This window comes from Vidua chalybeata, chromosome 11 (genome assembly GCF_026979565.1).
Source record: "Vidua chalybeata isolate OUT-0048 chromosome 11, bVidCha1 merged haplotype, whole genome shotgun sequence".
In the NCBI taxonomy this organism is placed as follows: domain Eukaryota; kingdom Metazoa; phylum Chordata; class Aves; order Passeriformes; family Viduidae; genus Vidua; species Vidua chalybeata.
This window is the reverse complement of record NC_071540.1, coordinates 8,072,640-8,085,784: the sequence shown is the minus strand read 5'-3', so window position 1 is coordinate 8,085,784 and position 13,145 is coordinate 8,072,640. Positions and strand designations below refer to the sequence as shown.

The 13,145-nt window shown below is 40.8% G+C and overlaps 1 protein-coding gene and 1 long non-coding RNA gene across 4 annotated transcripts in view; one reads left to right on the top strand and one right to left on the bottom strand.

Annotated features, from left to right (window-relative positions):
* Nucleotides 1-232: 232 nt before the first annotated feature.
* On the bottom strand, nucleotides 233-2,712 carry LOC128793536 (uncharacterized). The gene is made up of 3 exons (XR_008432828.1): nucleotides 2,631-2,712; nucleotides 589-688; nucleotides 233-274 (listed from the first exon to the last, which is right to left on the bottom strand). It is a non-coding gene; the product is annotated as an uncharacterized LOC128793536 (long non-coding RNA).
* SIAH1 (siah E3 ubiquitin protein ligase 1) overlaps nucleotides 1,114-13,145 on the top strand; it is a 32,186-nt gene continuing 20,154 nt past the window's right edge. The window contains exon 1 of one of the 3 annotated variants that reach the window (XM_053952807.1): nucleotides 1,114-1,537. The gene's annotated coding sequence lies outside the window, so the exon portion shown is untranslated. Of the gene's footprint in view, nucleotides 1,538-12,425; nucleotides 12,509-12,712; nucleotides 12,892-13,145 lie in introns of those variants that run through there. The other 2 variants (XM_053952806.1, XM_053952804.1) reach the window with 2 other exon arrangements.

Here is a 13,145-nt window from a genome sequence, read left to right as displayed (position 1 = left end):
CACAGGTCTTAGACCAGGCACTCCCTCTATTCTGTTCTGTATCATGTCTTGCTTCAGCTTAGAAAGTCCCTTTTGACTGTGTAGATTCTCATACACATTTCTACAAACTGGAACTTGTCATATTAAAGTTTGTCAGGTAAAATGAATACCTGAATGTTGATGATGAATTTCAATTCCTACTGTGATATCCAGATATATGTGTTATTGCTCCTTTCTATTTCTTCACACGTTCTCTTTGTTTCCCTTTTATTTAGTCAGGCTCTTCAGTAAAATGCTGAGGGAAAGAGAAGAAAAATATGATGGATTATGCAGTAATTGAGTGAGTTAATTCATAGCCACTTAAATGCATAGCTTTAAATTATATTATTCCCTTTCTTATCCTTTACTTCATTCCTGTAGAGAATTAGGAGTATGTGCACAGTTAATCAATTAAATTACAGGTAGCAATCTCTTTCCAGCTGAGAAATTTGAAGGCTTGAGCAATTAGTCTGCCTGTTAGGCTCAAATCACTAAAGCTAGGGAGACACTAACACAGGCTTTGTTAGAATTTCTTCTGAAAATTGAAAAGGTTGGAAGTAGTCACCTCACCCATGTTTCTGAAGGAATATAATACAATTCAATTTTTCCTGAGGACTGTCAACAAGTACCAGGGGAGTTCCTTGAAGATCTGAGGCCTGGCAAATTGCACCTGTGTGGAGGTGCAATGGAGGACAAACAGGGTCAGTGTCCAAAAGTACTGAGGAAAATTGTAAAATAGCTTCACACTTTCAGCCCTCCTCTAGCAACAATTGAAACCTATGGGAGATTTTTCATGAATTATAGCTCAGAATGCTGGCAGATATGTACAAAAGAATTACGGCAGCAGTTTCCACTCCCTCCATGAAATTGTAAATAGGATGCAGAATATCCATGCCATTTTTTCTCTACCAATGCTCTACCATGAGAGGGACAAAACTATTAATTTTAAAGGCATTGTATGAATTAGCCTGGGAGATCCAGCTGGCTATAGCTCAGGTCTTCATGCTCAGTCCCCAAATCTTTCTGCTCATCTGGTGTGTAGACAGTAAAGGGCTGTGCTCCCACAGCACAAACAGGGCACAAATCTTTCCTGCCATTCACATAATTCTGATAGCACAGGGATTTGGGGCCTGTAATAAGTTTTATAAGCTTTTATAAGTTGCATACATTCTTCATGCATTTAACTCTGTTTATAGAGAAGCATGAGGCATATGAAGGTCTGCTTCTTCGGAAGAGGGAACTCGGCCTAAGACACTCAGGGAATGGGCAAGGCCTCACAGTTCCTTCATGAGGCCAGAGATGTATCAGAAGAAATATCCTAATCTTTTCCCAAACCAGACAGAGATCTTCCTGATAAAACAGGCCTTGCTTAAGGAAGGTCTTTCAGACATCAAGCATGACAATTACTCCTTTTCAGCAGAGGAATACAACAAAGGCAGCAGATATTCTTCTGTGCCTCTGGATAGAAAGTAACGAAGAGGAAATGGTAGAACCCAGAGGAAACAGAAGCCTTCTCTTGGTAAGAAACAGTGAAGAAGATCCAGTAGTGTTTCTCTGTAAGAGATGTTATATGGCTGATGTGGGCACCTCATGAAAAATGGAGAGTGTGTAAGTGAATCTGTGTGTAAGCCAGTGGTGATGCCAGGGGATTCTTCTATTTGAACTTGTAGCTGTCAAATATGAAATGTTTTCCAAAGCCACACTGACGATTGATTCTGAGCACTGTAATTAATACTGACTTCTCAACGAATACAGAAAGGAAGAAAAAGGAAAAAAAAATTTAAAAAGGCTGTATTTCTAAGATTCTATATCTTGAGCTTGATAGTAAATGAACATGTATGCCCAGAGTAAATGTTCATATATAAACATTCTGATACTTCCCTCTGTTGATGCCTGTCTTGCTGAAATTGGGATTTTCTCCCTAGACAGTGACTTGGAGAACATGATCTCTTTCTGAGATCATCAGCTTCTGCTCTGCATATTGCACCAAGCAAACAAACCATGCTCCTTCTCAGATCCATTCACAGCCCCTCTGTCAATGTGTCAACTCTCAATGGTCCTGAATGGTTAAATCCTTTTTCCAATAACCTCAGCAGAGTAGGATCAATGCCCTTTTAGTTACTTAATTCAAATGTTCATGTTTTTCTTATACCTCTCCTCATGCTTCAAATGAGAGTTTTTGCAAATCTGCAAATCAATTGTTTTCTTTCCAAATACCTGCAAACATTTTGTCCCTCTTATTTTTTTTGTCATACCTACAAATAAAATATGAGTATCAGGATGTCACATACTGTGCTACTTCTTATATTGCTTGCTTTTGTGGTCCTGCCACTTTCTTTTGTCTGTATTCTCTTTTCACTCTCCCATTTTATACAAAAGTATGTGTGGGACAGGAGTGTCCTCCTAACTTTATATTCATAGAACAACTGGCACACTGAAGCCCTGGCTTGTGATTAGGATTCATAGGCATGGTGCATGTAAAAGAAAAAAGTAAAAAAATAAACGAATTACCTATATAATTAGGCTGGTGCAAAACTGGAATTGATACTATTAAGGCTATGTAAAGAGATCCATGATTAAAGACATCAGAAAATCCAATTGCATATTTTTACCTAATACATTTTTGTGTCTTGTAATTTGAAGAAGTGCCCAGTTGCAGTCTGTATAGTAGAAAGAATTAAATTCAGTCTTCCATCACAAAAACAGGGTGATGTGGGCTTAGCATGTACATCTCAGTCAGGGGGTTTGCTTGTAAGTAACTTCTGTGACATCAGAAGGGTGTGTCCATCAGCATTCTAATGTCCTGGTTGTTCAAAAGGGTTACTCCATGAATTGTGGTCATGAGGACTTGGATTTTTCATAGTCCTTTTGTAGGTACTGCAAGGAGTGAAAATCAAACATACCAGTCTTTTTTTTTTTTTTTAATGCACACATGAAGACAAAAATTGCAATTGGGAAGTGCAGTGGTTATTCCAACATCCCCCAGGCCAACACAGAATCTGCTGATGGAAATAGAGACATAGGATATCATGTCCTATTTTGCTTTTCTTGCTAATTGTCTGAATTTGGGCTATCCTGGAATATGGAAGATTGGTAATGTTTTATTAAATATGTGTAAAAGGAGATGTATCAGAGCATTCCCAGGTTATGCTTGTCTAGATGAAACTTGGTTTTTCGACTGCTAAAATAGTGTAATGCATACATTACTCATAGTTTATGTTGTAGATGACATAATCCTTTTGATGTAGGAAATAACATCTGTCAGATCTCCAAAACAGCAAATGATATTTTCTTTAGATTAGCCTCATAACTTGTCTGTATGAGTAATAATGTGTATTACAGCACTTGGTCTAAGCTAGTCTCTGCTGGTGAACCAAAAAAACCCCACCACACAGGAACTAATTTAAAAGGCAGAGAAACAGCATTTCTTTGCCTACTTGCTGAAATTAGTTCGTTGTTTAGTGTTTTAACTGTGTTAAGCCAGATCACATCTTTACATCTTGATGTCACTGCAATGGCAGAGTTCAAAACTCAAGGCAAAAACATGAAAAAATGGGAATGGCTTAGAAAAGGGTCCCAGACCAAGAACTGGTTGCTTTTCCCTCCATCAACACAAGAGATGCAATTGATGACCTCCATGCTTAATTTGTATTGATAATGTGCAGAGATTTACCTCCTTCCTAGGATGCAGTTCTGCCACCATCCTCTTTGGGGTAAGTGGCTTTTGGGGACAGTATTTTAAATATGGTTATGGGCTTGACACACACAAGCTTAGGCTGCTGGGACCAAGTATTTAGTGCTACTGACATAAACAGATACCTCCGCACCACGCTGTTCCTATTTGTGTTGGTTTTTTAGTTTATACTGTATAAAATCATGTTGGAAAAGGTTTTGCATAGTAAGAAGGGTTTTGTCATGGTTTCATTAAGCACCATGTTATAGCAAGGTTACAGAACTAGAAAGCTACAAAGACAAATGAAATTTAAAATGGTTTGTGAGGATTTATGTAAGCATGTACACAGTTCAGAAGGCCTCTGGCACTAATAAACCCCAGTGTCTATCCTCTAACTAGATTAAATTCATTTCCATTAGAATTCAGCAGATGCAGCAGCCAGGGGTTGTTTTTCTTCTCCTTGATGGAAACTCCAGATACCCTTTTGCTTTTCAGTGTCTAATTGGTAGACAGCAATCAGAAAGGTGACAATAAAATTGAGCTTATGGTAAACACCAGGTAAAAAAGGAGGAAAAAGTTGAAGTGGACATGGCTTAAAGTAGTTTCTTAATGGACTTCACAACTAAAAAGAAAAAGGAAGATTTGCAACTGTGAAAAACACTATGCCAAATTCAAAAATTTGAACCTGGATAGTGGAATAAAACAATTTCAAAGAGAGCAGCCATTATAAAAGATACTAAATTGTCACAATGAAATTAGAAAGGAGGTGAGGTGGAAGATTAAGTAGTTGGAATCGAGAACTTAATTCCTGTTTTCAAGAAATATGCTGAAATTTATCTCTGCCTCAAAAAAAACCTCCACAACAAAACTCCAAAACTTTGAATGCAGCCATGTAGGAACTCTACAGTCAACAATGATAAGAAATTTGATAGGGTAAAATAGTTGGATTTTCTGAATGAACTCTAATTCCTTGCTAAAAGCACTTTTACAGCTGCTTTGATGTGCAGCTGCAGAAGATTCTGCTGTGGTTAGTTACCAGGATAGGTCACATTCCAGACTTTCCCATTGTAATACTCTTCTAAGGCCCATTTATTGGAAGCCCATGGATGAAATTTATTGATTGTGAAAATTGTTGTCTGTAATGTGATGACTGAAGGGACATGCTTGTTGAAACTATTGGAGTCACTTTGCTTGAGATTTGTCCCGGAATAGTGTAGTTTAGAATACATACAGAGAGAATTGATTTTATTGCCATTTATTTTATGGCAGTAGATTTCCCTACCACCCATCCAAACTTTCTGAATGTGTAGGATGGCTAACAGTAAGAACAGCTCTGCAGCAAGAAACTCCCATGTCCTGGAGCTTAAGGTCTTCTAAACAAACCAAGGATTTTTTCATTAGCACTCTTTTCAGAATTTTTAAGGAAGCATATGTTACAATAATAAATTAAGAAATAGGAAGATTGAGACTGTGCAGATCTCTGATTAATATGATACAGCTTCAGTGGTATGTTATTCAAAATAAGAAGATGGTGTTTCTGCAGGTTTCCCAGGTACTGTATAGAAGGCTAAGCAGGCAGACAGGGCTGTGGTATTTTATCATGTCTTCAAGTGCCTCCCTGGGGTGGGCCTGCTGCAATCCAATCCTGTCTGCAGGATCCCTGTGGTAACAAATGCACTGTGCAGTGCTTCTCCTTATCCCCACTGGGCCAGCCAGGACAGGGTTTGCTCCATAATTATGAAAAAGGATGTGTGTTTCACTGTGCAGATGTTCAAATGATGTACTTGCTTTCTTCCATTTAGAGAGAAATAAACTTTTTAGCAGTATCACAGTGAACACAGGCACAGCTTGCAAAGGATTTCTGTTTAATATCTTATTGAATGTTGTTACCATGTCACCCAAAAATACTTTGGAAGATGATATCTTTCTGCAGCTGACAAGCTATAAATTTTCTCTGAGGCAGCTCTGCAAATGTGTGATCTTCCCAAGAGCTTTTCATTTTAAGCAAATGTGCAAAATAATCAAAAGATGTATGGATTTATTTATAACTACCTAAGAGATTTTACATTCAATTTTAGGCTTACTTTGGTGTAAAGGCCTAATCTTTAATGAATCAAGTCTAATAATTTTACAAAAGCTTTTCACCTTAGCCAGGGAGCTGTCCTCTCCATACAACTAAGAGGAAAAAACCCACCCCCAAACCCCAAACCAGCAAGCAGTAACAGGAATTAAAACCCCAACATTTTCAGTAGGGAAGACTACAGTGACATTATTGATAGTTAGTGTCACCATTCTAATTAGGATGGTGAACCTTTTCTTGTCATATGACATTTTTTTAATTGTTCTGTTGCAAACCAGACTGTTTTATTTTTTCCCTTTTTCTTACAACAATGTTAAAACAGCCCTGTTGAATAAAAAGAAGCCTGTGCCTCAAAATCTTTCATGTGCAGCACCAGCAATCTATAGGGAGGCTGGAAACAGAGGTGCCACAATGGTAAATGATATGACAGTAGGAAGGAAAAAAGATGTGTGCAGTATGAATTAGGCATTTATATCAAAGAACATAATAATGCCTCGAGCTTCCTCTGTACTCAGGTGTGAAAAACAGAATGTTATCTCTTGTAATTTTCCCCCTTCTCTGGTAAATCAGAAGTGTCAGGGATAATGCATGTAATCAGATTTCTTTGAGGCTGACAGCTTCTTCAGTGCTTCGCCCACTCTGATTTTATAATCCTCATTACACTCTGTGGTGTCTGCTTGGACTATCTCCCAGTAAAATTAATAGGAATGTTGAATGACAAAGGATACCTGGCAATAAATATCCTTACTTTGCACTGTTCCCAAAACACCTAATGTAAGGTGTTATATTTATACAATGCATGATTTGATGAGGTATTTCTGGTGATAAGTCTTCATTGACATTGATAATGTTTTTAAAACCTATTTTAAACAGAAATAGGAATGGGAATAAAGTTGACCCTTACTGTACTGTATGATCTTGCTGCATTTGCACCTTGGTGACCATGAGAACTCTGCTGAAAAATTACTAACAACAGGAAAATTCAGAACTCTCCAGTCACCCATCAAGGAAAGCTGAAAGCAAACCTTTCTTCTTTGTCCAGGCTTCCCTACGGTAGTGCTCCCATTCTTACTGATTCATGCAGAAAATGAAAACCAGGAGGCTTTTTGTCCCTGTTTGTATGGATAGAGGAAGAAAAGAGGGGAAAAGAGTGGAAGCATGACCATTTTCTTTGGAGGTGTTCTCAAAATGTTCCTTTTCTGGCAAATGTTTGTGCCTGTGCTCAGTCACGGGCCTGAGTACAGTCAATAAGTAAAGGCTGAACAGGAGAACAATGAAACATTTATGTGTACTGAGAGAGCTGGAACCAGTAGGAGCTGGTAGACGTGGCAGGATCTGAGCAAGGTGTTAATCATGTGCCTTGGGAGACTGGTTGCAAGAACAGAAATGGGGATTAGTGCGTGTTTTCTCATCGGAAAACTTGAAGAGAAGCCTTCAGCCTCTGTCAGAGGCATTTCACAAAAGCAAAAATGGGATTTGCAAGCAAGGAAAGTGATGCCACTTTCTTTTTCTGTCTAATATGTTCAATGCATATTTCATAAATGGGCTTATGACAAAGACATACCTAAATCCTATACAGGTCTCTCATTTTAGGAAGGCTCAAAATGTTGGCTCTTTGCCCGAAGAATGACCAACAATATAATGAAACAATCTTTATGAATTTAGAGAAAAACTACCTTTAATGTGCTTGGTATGGGACTATATCTCAGCAAATTAACTTATTTGTGCCAGCTACAGCTGTTTCCATACATTGTTTGCTGTTTGCTTCTGTATTAAATTAAAGATGTATTGAGTCTGATGGAGGACTTTTTTTTTAAATAATGTTTAGGCTTAACTGGCACCTGATTATTTGCATATAGAGATCATCTGTTGAAGTAATTCACATCTGGTAATAGCCTGAGATTTAAAACAAAACAACAAAAAATATCCTCCAAAAAAAACAACCTGTTTAATGGATGACTTCTTACTTTCTATTGTTCCTAATTACATACGACTAGCCAGTATTGTTGTTCTTCATGTCGTGGTGCAAGACTAATTTCTTCCATCCAGCCATAACCTCCTAAGAAGCTTACCAAAAGAAAATCCTCAAAAAACCTTTGTTCAGTCTTACAGACATGGAGATTTCAAAAGTAGAAAAGTTATGATATATGTTTTTCTCTATTTTAAAATATTTTTTATCCTATAGTTGTTTTTATGAATTGACATGTAGTTATGAACCAATTTCTACACAGTATCATGTGACCACAGAATTTCTCCAATGCTATTTAGTGCTATATGATATACATCTCATTTTTCACTCAGAAGAATTTAAATGAAGCCTGCATATTTACATAGTAAGACCTGGATGATTCAGGAGAATTTTATTGGTTTTAAAAGCTTTTAAATTTAGTCATCTGGAATCTAAAATAGGTCAGGGCTGATCAGAATTTTATTTTTTTTCTAATGACTAGTTATACATATTTGCAAAATAACTTGATGGTCCTCAGCCTCTCCTTGGATTCATACTGATCCTCAGCAGGGCTGGCTCTTTCTGTGGCTAAGAGTGTACTCCTGCTGCCTTGAAAATCAGAGCTTGTTTTAAAACATGATTTAGATTAATTATGTCAGCCATACTGGCACACAGTCACTTCCCTCCTAAAACTGGAAGGTAATAATTGCCTAGAAATAAGCTGATCACAAATGTTTCTGTGGAGCTTGATGACCTCAGCTGCTACATCAGGACCAACAAATCCAACAAGTCTAACATAACATGAGCTTCCAAATGAAACATTTATTATTTAAAATACTAAGATTGGGATTCTATTTACCTTCTGAAACTTTAGGTCTCCTCAAAGTTTTGTTTGCTCCCTTACTTTAAGGGAAACCAAATTTGAGGGAATTGCTTGAATACTGCAGATATTAGAGGCAGCCTTGCAGGAAAAAATCCCTTCCATTACATGAGTATTTATCAATAAAATTAATGGTGACAACAATCCTGTGCAGGCCCAAATCTGTGCAGGTCAAGAGTGGGATATCACAGGTGTTTCAGAAATGTTCATTACCTTCTTACCAACTAGGTTTAGTTCAACAGTTTATACCAGATAGTATTCAAGGTATTCAAAGTTGCTTTTTTGTGGAGTTCTTCTTAGCTCAGAATTTTAGTGCTATGCAAAATGTGCAGTTCAAGCACACATATGAAACAGCTATCAATGTTTCTCTGTAAAAATAAGTTTCTTTTTTAATTAACTGCTTTAAGTAGTCATGCTATTCTTTCACTTTCTTGTTGCCAGAAGGTCCCTAAATAAACTGGGAATACTGATGTTTAGCAGGCAGGGCAGTGAAGAATATAAATTAACACTTCCAAACTCATCCCACTGCAGAATTAAGAGATCAGTAGAGATCTTAGATGTCCTTTTGTAATATGTGTAATCACTAATTTTTAATTAGTGTACTGTTACCTTCGGGTACTTCAATTAGACAAGCCTCAAAAATAAGTGTGTTTTGCTGGACACTCTGTACTCAGTTTTCTTAATGGCTCCAATGTTCTTATTTTGATATATAATAAAAAAGTAGTTAGAATAGGACACTGGGTAAAAATGAATTCATTACTTTTAGAGACTTTGAAAAGCTGTAAGTAGAAAATCACTTAAGCATGTGTATTTTTCGTCGCTTCAGTGTTGTTACAGACAAGCTTAGAAATGAGTTTTTGTTTGGGTGCTTTGCTTAGGGTGAAGGCATTTAGCTCCCAGGACTGCTACTCTGACTGATCAGAAACAGTGTTTCTGCCTAAGAAATCAAATCCAGACAAACATTTGAGTAGCCAATTTATCCTCTGATAATCATGTTTCATCTCAAGAGAAAGCTGCTATGTGTTGCTCTTACTTTCTTCATTCATGAAGCAAAAATGGGTTTTACAGAAACATAAAGTAATCAGCAATGACTTTTCACATAAAAATTCATGTATCCTATAATACTGTGTGAACTTAGGAAAATGCTACAGTAACTCATATAAGTAGTGTGAACAAGTTTATCCCTTTTACTAAATGGATGTCAAATAATAGGGCTTTTAAGAATGAGGTCACCGTCTAAAATTTAAAGGAGAGAAATGGTATTTTATTACATAAAATGAAATAAAGACTTACAGACATTATTGTCAAATAAGAAAACACAGTAAGGCCATTCAACTGTGGAACATATCCCTATAACTTCAAGGGCAGTGGTATTATACACTTCCACACTGACAGTAGGTACATTTCTAGTAAACAATGCACACAAAAGTAATGTCAATAAATTAGTAAAACTTGATGTTAAAACTACTGACTTCAGTTTGAAATTACTATATTAACAGATACTGCTAATTTAATGGCTCCCCCATAGAGTCAGCCTTTATTACTCAGCATTTAGAAGGGCCTCAGATGGAGTGCTGTGCCCAGTTGCCAGAACTATGGTCAAAAATAATGAAAGAAGTAGTTACAGCGTATGCAGAGAGCAAAACCAAGAGTGATCAGAGGCCTTGCAGTGGTCATCTATGGATGTAAAGGAATTGATGTAATGTACTGAAAAGGAACGTATTCTAAAACAGGAAAGTGAAAAAAAAAAGTTTCAGTGTTCACAGAAGTGTTTCAAGAACGAGCTGAAATTATAATGGGAGATTTAGATTATATATCACAGGGAGAACCAAGTAATGGTAAGGGCAGGCAAACATCAGGAGAGGTTTAAACATTTCTGCTGTGGGAGGACTTTTATGAGCTGCTTAAACAAACACCTGGTAGGAACAACAAAGGCATGGCTGATCCTACCTTGCAGCAGGAGCATGGAGTAGATGGTGCATCTTTGAGCCCTTTTAGCCCTCGTTTCCTACAGTGATGAAGGCTGTGCCACCTTGCCATGGGGTCTGTTCCAGCCTTCCCTCACTGCTAACTCTGACCCTGTGCTAATGACGGCCCGGTTCCAGGGAGGAATGAGTCTCAAAGACTCTGAAGCTCCTGTAGCTTCCTTGCAAAATGTGGGGGGAAAACTGAGATAAGTGGTGGTGCAGCTGATGACTCTGGTGTGCTGGAAGGGCTGGAAGCTGTGGGCTGGGTGAGGGAGCAGTGCTACGAGCACTGCAGCTGCCTTGGGTGTTCCCTCTGGAGCACCTGCAGCCACAGGCACGCGTGAGCTCTGGTGCCACGGGGGTTGAGGCAGGTGGGCAAGCTGGAGGCATTGCAGGAACATGGGAATCAATTGGGATGTTCCTGTGGCAAGCTCAGAGAAGAAAATCCCATTAGAAATGGGGTTTAATTGCTTTCACTGCTCAAGAAACTAGTTTCACTCAGGGAAAAGCAAGTGTTTGTATGCTGTCGTTTCATAGTGAACAACCAGAAATGCATCGATCTGATACAGGACTTGTCTTTTTTTAGCAAAAGTGTGTCTTTCCAGGATCAAAGTGTTAACCACAGAGATATTTTGTACAAAACCATACAGATTACCGGAACTGATAAGCATTGTGGTTCTCATCTCTAAAAATACAAACTGCTATTATTCTATCTGCTTTTTTCCTTGTTCTCTATAGGATGGTACCTTTTTTTTGAAGCTTCCACTGGTGAATAGACCTCCATATGTTTAAAAATACATCAGATGATTCGCCGTACTCTGTACGAAAATTGAAGGTGGGGAAAAATCTTTAATATTGAAAATATGTTGCTTCAGGATTGTATCCTTTCTGTCCAGGACAAAAATAATATTTTACTTAATCATATCTCTTTAAGTATTCAATAAGTCAGCCCAACTCTGAGTTGGCAGTCATTGCTATGTGTATCACCCCTCATGAATACTTAAAGCAAAAGGCTTAATAACCACTGCATAGCTACAAGGTGTGCAGGGAGAAATTATGTGCAAAGAACTTAAAATTCTTGTAGTTGGCCATCCTTTGACAATAAATAATTTATATTGTCTATACTTGGGAGGATTCTTAAAGAGTGCATTTGGTACATATTGCACTGCGTCACTACAGTGATGTATTTCTGAGAATCTGCCTTAAAATTAATCACAAAATTCTCTGAATAGGAGCAGACTTGGCAGATTCAGCATAGGAAATGTTATACAAAAAGAAGTGCTTTACTGGTCATCAAAAGGAATGAGGACGATATTGAGAACCATCTGGATAATCAGTTAAACTGGCCAAGAAAATGCTTCAGTCATTCAGAAAATGGAAATAGGATAGCAAATACATATTTTAAAATATTTTACTGAAAATAAAATAAACAGTGTCTCTCCTCTGGCAAACCTCTGAATAGCTTCAGTAAATGGGCATGGTCCTAATCCAACAAAGCATATGTAAGCACAATGGTAAATACATTTATTTCATCCAGCTTTCGTGTTGAAAGTTACATTTGTATTTAGGGCATTGCTGGATGGGGACCTAACCTGAATTATGCAAAGTCTTTGAACAGAGACTGGAGGAGGGGTTTCTTTTTAGCGTTAAAACCACCAGAATGCCCCCGTGCCGGACGTTCCCGGCCTCTCTGCGAGAGGCCACTTTGCGGGCTCTTTCCTTTTTTAAAACACAATCCCGAGCCCGTGTGACAGTGCCCGCGTGGCCCCGGCGGCGCGGAGCCTGCGCATGCCGCGGTGCCCGACCCTCGCTGCCAGCGCAGGGGCGCTCCCGCCGCCCGGGCACCGCGGGGCCGCCACGACCGCGGGGCCGCGGCGGCGCCCGGGGCTGGCGGGCTGAGAGGGGCCCGTGCGGGCTGAGAGGGGCCCGTGCGGCGGCGCAGGTGAGAGGCGCCTGTGCCGGGCCGGGGCGCGGGAGCGGGGCCGGGGGCGCGGAGGGCAGCGCGGCCTTTGTTCCCGGCCGGGCGCGGGGCAGAGCGCGGCCCGCGGGTGCGCGTGCGCGGGAGGTGGGGGGGCGCTGGCGGGAGCGCGCCCGTGGAGCGCGCGCGCGCGCGGAGGCGGCGGCAGGATCGCTCGGGCGCAGCCGGCGCGTGCCCGCGGCGCAGGGAGCGAGCGAGCGAGCGAGGGAGGCAGGGAGCGCGCGGTGGGCTCGGGCCGCGCACGGAGCGTCTCGGCCGGAGCGGCGCAGCGCAGTCGGCCCGCACGGAGCCGCCATCGGGGGAGCCAAGGCCGCCTCAGCGGGTCCCGCCCTGCCCGGCGCCCACAGGTGAGCGCCGTGGGGAGAGCGAGGGGCAGCGGGAGCGGCTGGCCCCGCGCGGCCCTCGGCCCCCAGCCCGGGCCCCGCCGCCGCCGCCCGCGAGAGGCCCCGGCGCGGCCGCGGGGCGGCCTCGGGACGAGGCCCCGGCGCGGCCTAAGCGCGGCCCGGGCGGGCGGTGTTGTGTGGCGGCCGCGGCTCGGGGGAGCGGGGCGCGGCGGGGCCTGCGGGGAACGGCGGCCCCCAGCCCTTCCGCCGGGCCATTG